The sequence below is a fragment of the Mustela lutreola genome, chromosome 5, assembly GCF_030435805.1.
Source record: "Mustela lutreola isolate mMusLut2 chromosome 5, mMusLut2.pri, whole genome shotgun sequence".
NCBI lineage: Eukaryota > Metazoa > Chordata > Mammalia > Carnivora > Mustelidae > Mustela > Mustela lutreola.
In genome coordinates this window covers 65,579,343-65,585,533 of record NC_081294.1, presented here as the reverse complement: position 1 = coordinate 65,585,533, position 6,191 = coordinate 65,579,343, and positions in this window count along the sequence as shown.

The window sequence follows — 6,191 nt, the reverse complement described above, 5'->3', positions numbered from 1 at the left end:
TCCATGTGCTCTCTGCACATGTAGGACACGTCCTTTGTGGGTCAGACGTCGAGAGATTGTTTAGGAGACCGCAGTGAGACACGTCTGAGCTGCATTTCCTTCTCATGGGGCTGGGAGCCCATTCATGAAGCTGTAAGAGTAAACATGATATTCTTTACTGAAATATTTTACTGAGCTCACTTTCCCCCAAACTGTTTCTTTACTTGGGAAGTAGCTAACTTTGTGCTTACTACATGCCAAGCATGGTTCAGAGCAGGTGACACATACTAACTCATCTCTCTCCACAACACTTAATCTATTCAGACACCGGAAATCCACTAGGTTGGGTGGCTTCTGTCTCTCTGTCCCTCCCTCCTCCAGGGGTAGCGCCATGTCCACCCTGAGGGCTGGGGTCTGGAAGCCTCCACAGCTGCTATGGCCACCATCCTCAGCACCACACGCACCACACTTGGCCTTTCATTCTGGCCCCTCAGGGCCTCCCTGAATTCCTGAATGATGAGGCATGGTGGCACCCTGGACGATGTGGCTCTGGCCCTTGGTTGCACATTGGAGTCACCTGGAGAACGAAAGTCCGGCCTCTGTGTTCTCTAGTTTGGGTTTGAGGAGTCAATGGGGTGTGGGCAAGGACAGTGTTTTCAGAGTGGCCGGGTATGGGGGGCGTGGTGCGGCCCAGGAAGGACCGCTTTGAAATAACCACGCTGGGTGGTTAGGGTGAGGTTCTAGGCTTGGGAATCAGTAGGTGTAAGACCAGTGATTTGAAGGCAGCGACTGAAGTAGTTGTGGTCTCTTCTTGACTGTCAGCGTCTTCTTTGCATCCCTTTCAGAGTTTAAACCTGGAGGTGCTTCCCTAGAAGGTTCGATGTGTGCTCTCACATCTGCTTTCTCACATATGCGGGATCATGCTGCTGTAATCCACAATTTTTGCCACATGCATTTAAAAATGGAGTTATTTCATCATAAAAAAGATAAATATGACTGTGTATCCTTGTATTTGCTGTGCAACAGGAGAAATAAAGCGTTGCTGACACACTTGCATCCCTCCTTGTCCCCCTGCCCTGAGTACGAGCCCTCCTTTTGAAGGCGATTGCTGCAGGTTCTGATTTTTTTTCAAGTGTTTCTTAAACATGTTATCGTGGAGGTATGTATCCGTAAATACATAGTAGTAGTTTGCATTTTAAAAGTTACAAATGGGGGCGCCTGGGTGGCTCAGTGGGTTAAGCCGCTGCCTTCGGCTCAGGTCATGATCTCAGGGTCCTGGGATCGAGTCCCACATCGGGCTCTCTGCTCAGCAGGGAGCCTGTTTCCCTCTCTCTCTCTCTGCCTGCCTCTCCATCTACTTGTGATTTCTCTCTGTCAAATAAATAAAATCTTTAAAAAAAAAAAAAAAGTTACAAATGGCACACAGATATATTCTTGGATCTTAAAATTCAACATTGTTGGGACGCCTGGGTGGCTCAGTTGGTTAAGCAGCTGCCTTCGGCTCAGGTCATGATCCCAGCGTCCTGGGATCGAGTCCCACATCGGGCTCCTTGCTCAGCGGGGCGCCTGCTTCTCCCTCTGCCTCTGCCTGCCTCTCTGTCTCCCCCTCTCTGTCTCTGATAAATAAATAAAATCTTTAAAAAAAAAAAAAAAATTCAACATTGTTTGTGAATCTTTGCATTACGTGTAGCTCAGGGTGGGCCTTGAGTGGACTCCAGTTTCTGCCTTTGGCTGTTGTTGGATGTTTGGGTGGTTTCCAGGTGTTTGGCTCTGAGAATGCTCCTCTGACCATTCTTGAGCACGTCTCCATCCAGGCATAAGTGCACAGGAACTGCTGGGCAGATTGAGTTGCATTCCAGGATTACTCAATGTCCCATTGTTCTCTGAAGAGGGCTGATTCCATTCTTCTCCCACCTGGTGATAGAGATTGCCTCTGGCCCTTTCTTAACACTGGCTGTTGTCAGTGTGTACTTGCTGACAGTCCAATAAGTGCGGAAGTTTAAATTTGCATTTCTCTACCAGTCAGGTTGAGGATTTTTGTTATCTTCAAAATCAAAATCCAGGGCGCCTGGGTGGCTCAGTGATTGAGCCGCTGCCTTCGGCTCAGGTCATGATCTCAGGGTCCTGGGATCGAGTCCCGCATCGGGCTCTCTGCTCAGCAGGGAGCCTGCTTCCTCCTCTCTCTCTCTCTGCCTGCCTCTCTGCCTACTTGTGATTTCTCTCTGTCAAATAAATAAAACATCTTTAAAAAAAAAAAATCAAAATCCATTTGTATTTCCTCCATGGTCTTTTGATTTTTTTTGCCACTCCCTTTTTCTGGTCGCTGGGTAGGAGTTGTCATATGGTCCTTAGGTTGTGTCCTTTGTAGAAACAGCTCAGTATGCTTATCTTTTTCCTTTTCTAATGATGTCATGTGATATACAGTCTACATTTTAATGTCATTCACTCTTTTCCAAAGACTTTTTCTCCCCAAAGGTTTAAAAATTTTGCTGTCCAAATTTAGTTTGTAATTAGGAAATTAACTTTTGTGTAGGATGTGATGTAGGGACCTGGTTTTCCCATTCTGTCTAGCCAGTTATCCTGACACATTTTTTGACATTCATCCTTCCAAAGGAGCCACAGCACCACCGAGTCAGACACTCTGGATACCGCTCCCTCAGCTCCTCCTCTTGTGTGGCGGGAGGGCTCAGTGCTCAGCCACATCTTCAGCGCCTTAGCTGGATGGTTGCGGGAGAGTTGTGCTGAGATGCCGGAGGCAGTCTGCCAAGGAGGTTCTCAGTAGAAAGGGTCAGAGAGAAGCTAGTGTGGCTCTGTCCCCCTCCTGCTGGAATGTGGAGGTGACCCCCAAAGGTATAGAGGCCCTCTGTGACCACTGGGGCCAAAGTGAACACCAGAGCTGGATAGAATGTGGGTCCTTAGGACATCAGGTGCTGCCACAGTCCTGGACTCCTGACCGCTGGGCTTTTATGTAAAAAAATAAATTTGTATCTACTCAAACTACCTTGAGTCCTGTTTTCTGTTATTTGAGACTAAGAATAGCTCTACCTCTCCTCCATGTATATGTCTGATTTTGTAACATGTCGGCATCTTCTCTGGATTGCAGCTAATACTGACGGGACCCCCGTGCCACATGCTGTCTTAAGCACTGGGACACAGCAGAGAGTAAAAGGAATTTAGGGTTCCTCATGGAACTCACAGTCCGGTGGGGACCGCAGGTGAAATAAAGATCTATAGTAGAAAGTAGGTTTAAAATATACAGTGACCATGACTCCACCATGTTTCTACGAGCTGCCGCAACTAAGCAGCATGGACTGGTGGCTTCAAAAGGCAGAAACTCATTGTCTGACAGATTGTCTGCAACCTTTGGCATTGCTTGGCTCCTGGACCTAGATCGCTGCAGTCTGAGTCCGCCAGGGCGCGGCCATCTTCACGTCCGCCAGGGCGCGGCCATCTTCACGTCCTCTTCTCTCCGCCTCCAGGTTCCCCTTTGTGGAAGGAGCTCAGTCACGTTTGGATTAGCCACTCCCTGACCTCGTCTTGTCTGGATTAGATCTACATAGACCCCATTTCCAAATAAAGCTGTATTCTAAGATACTGGGGATTGGGACTCAACATACCTTCTTGGGGGGACACAACCGGCAACTGTGTGAAGGGGAACAAAATTAAGGAAAGTGGATACAAGGAGTCCGATGAAGATGGAGAAAGACCTGCATTTGGCTGAGGGAAGCAGAATGAAAATTCATTGGTAAGATTTGTGCATTTTTCCATACATAATGTTTCAGTAAACTTGAACTTACCTATCAAAAGAGAAGCTTTTACTTCGTTGTAACTGCAGTATCGACACGACATTACAGGAATTGCAGGTGTACAGAACGGTGATTTGACAGCTCCGTGATGCCACGCTCACACGAGTGTGGTTGCTGTCCCCGTACAGCGCTGGTGCGACACCATCAGCTGTCTTCCCGTGCCGGACTCTCCATCCCTCTGACTCAACCATGCCCTGACCAGAAGCCTCTGTCCCCCACTCCCCTTGGCGCATTTTGCCCATCCCCCTACCTCCCTGCACCTCTGGCAACCATCAGTTCTCTGTATTTATGGGTCTGTTTTGTCTGTCTGGTCTTTTTAGATTTCATATAGAAGTGGAGTCACATGGTATTTGTTTTTCTCTGTCTGACTTACTTCACTTGGTATAATACCCTCTAGGTCCATCCATGCTGTTGGAAATGGCAAGATCTCATTCGTTTTTATGGCTTGAGTGAGATTCCGTTGTGTATACGTATACTACGTCTCCATCTATCGTCTGTGTATGGGGACACTTGAGTTGCTTCTGTACCTTAACTGTTGTGTGTTGCAGTGAACATGGGGGTGCATATATTTGAACTGGTGTTTTTGTTTTCTTAGGGTAAGTACCCAGTAGTGGAATTACTGGATCGTATTGTATTTCTATATTTAACTTTTTGAGGGCCCTCCCTATTTTCCGGGGCGGCTGTGTCAGTTTGCATTCCCAGCAGCGCATGAGGGTTCCTTTTTCTGCACATCCTCACATACCTTATTACTTCTCGTCTTCAATTCTGGCTATTCTGACAGGTGTGAGATGATCTCTTACTATAGTTTTCATTTGCATTTCCGTGATGATGAGTGGTGTTGAGCATCATTTTGTGTGTCTTTTGGCCATCTATAATGTCATCTTTGGAAAAATATCTATTTAAGTCCTCGCCCATTTTTTAATCGAATTATTTGTGGTTTTTGGTGTTGAGTTATATAACTATATGTTTTGGATATTAGTTGCTAATGAATATATCATTTGCAGATATCTTTTCCCAGTCAGTAAGTTGCCTTTTCATTTTGCTGATGTGTTTTTTTTTTTCTCCACTGTGCAGAAGTTTTTATTTTGGTCTCATCCTAGTAGTTTATTTTGCCTTTTTTTTTTTTTTTTTTAAGAGAGAAAGTGGGGGTGTGGGGGGGAAGGGACAGAGGGAGAATCTTAAGCAGGCTCCACATCCAGCACAGAGCCTGATTCAGGGCTTGATCTCACAACCCTGAGGTCATGATCTGAGCCAAAATCAAGAGCAGGATGCTTAACTGACTGAGCCACCCAGGTGTCCCTTTGCTTTTGTTTTCAAAAGGGCAGGGCGGGGATGCCTGGGTGGCCCAGTCTGTTAAGTGTCTGCCTTTGGCTCAGGTCATGATCCCAGGGCAGAGTCCTGCATCTGGCTCCCTGCTGCAGGGAGGGGGTAGGGTGGTAGCTTCTCCCCTCTGCATGTGCTCTCTCTCTGACAAATACATAAAATCTTTTTTTTTTTTTTTTAAATAGAATGGGTGTTTTAAGAATCTCATGATCGGGGGCACCTGGGTGGCTCAGTGGGTTAAGCCTCTGCCTTCGGCTCAGGTCATGATCCCGGGGTCCTGGGATCGAGCTCTCTGCTTGGTAGGGAGCCTGTTTCCTCCTCTCTCTCTGCCTGCCTCTCTGCCTACTTGTGATCTCCATCTGTCAAATAAATAAAATCTTAAAAAAAAAAAAAAAAAGAATCTCATGATCGATACTTGGCATTTCTTGATTTCAGTCAATAGTACCAGCAATGAATGTGACCTAAAATAATCTCACCCATGGTTTTATCGTGCTTTATTTTGATTCCCAGTTTTAGTTCCATCATGGACTAAAGGCTAGCTTATTCAACAAGTCCTTGTTAATGAACTAGTGTGTACTAGGCAGTAGGCAAGGGATGCAGAGGCGCAGTTCCTATCTTCACAGAGTGCAAAGTCTGGCTGAGAAGACAGGTTGCATAATTTGGGATCCAGCGTGGACAAAGTGCCACACCAGGTATTTGAAACAGAGGGCGCTCAATATAGGGAGCTGGCTGTGGGGGTATGGGAAGGCTCAGAGCAGAAGGGGGCCCTGTGATATGCCAGAAATTCAGCATGGGTAAACACATGCCTCCCAGAGGGACCAGAAGGAAGAGGGGTTATACTTTCAGAACTCTGGAGCTTGGAGGGTCCTCTGGTTCATGCTGAGCCCCGTGAGACAGTGGAACCTGGCACTTGCTTGGACTTGCAGGAAAGCCACAGCTCCTGTGGGGGGCAGCCCAGGTGAGCTGGCGCTTTCTTTGTCTGCCGGGCAGGCCCTGTGCTCCTGGGAGTGCTGGAAGCGGGAGCCATCTGGTGCCCCGATGCTGCTGCTGACCTTGAGAAAAAGGAAGTCCCTTCTTCCTGCT